This window comes from Arachis ipaensis, chromosome B04 (assembly GCF_000816755.2).
Source record: "Arachis ipaensis cultivar K30076 chromosome B04, Araip1.1, whole genome shotgun sequence".
Classification (NCBI taxonomy): Eukaryota; Viridiplantae; Streptophyta; class Magnoliopsida; order Fabales; family Fabaceae; genus Arachis; species Arachis ipaensis.
In genome coordinates, this window is record NC_029788.2 from 103,806,611 (window position 1) to 103,807,407 (window position 797).

The window sequence follows — 797 nt, forward strand, 5'->3', positions numbered from 1 at the left end:
AAAATATTTTTTTAATATTAATTGGGAAAAACGAAAAAGAAGAAAATATTTTTGAAAAATTTTTGAAAACTTTTTGAAAACAAAATAAGAAGAAAATTACGTAATCTGAGCAACAGGATGAACCGTCAGTTGTCCAAACTCAAACAATCCCCGGCAACGGCGCCAAAAACTTGGTATGCGAAATTGTTACTCAGAGGTTGTAAAATTTGTTGTTCGTTCTCTCCCTGGCAATGGCGCCAACAAGTGGTGCACAATACCATGGTCCAAACATAACTTCACAACTTCGCACAACTAACCAGCAAGTGCACTGGGTCGTCCAAGTAATAAAACCTTACGTGAGTAAGGGTCGATCCCACGGAGATTGTTGGTATGAAGCAAGCTATGGTCACCTTGTAAATCTCAGTCAGGCGGATATCAAATGGTTATAGAGTTTTCGAATAATAATAATAAATAAACAGAATGTAAAGATAGGAATACTTATGCATATCGTTGGTGAGAGCTTCAGATAAGCGTATAGAGATGCTTTCGTTCCTCTGAATCTCTGCTTTCCCGCTGTCTTCATCGAATCAGTCTTACTCCTTTCCATGGCAAGCTTTCTATAAGGGCATCACTGTTGTCAATGGCTACATCCCATCCTCTCTGTGAAAATGGTCCAAATGCTCTGTCACAGCATGGCTAATCATCTGGAGGTTCTCGATAATACTGGAATAGGATTTACTATCCTTTTGCGTCTGTCACTACGCCCAGCACTCGCAAGTTTGAAGTTCGTCACAGCCATCCCTTCCCAGATCCTACTC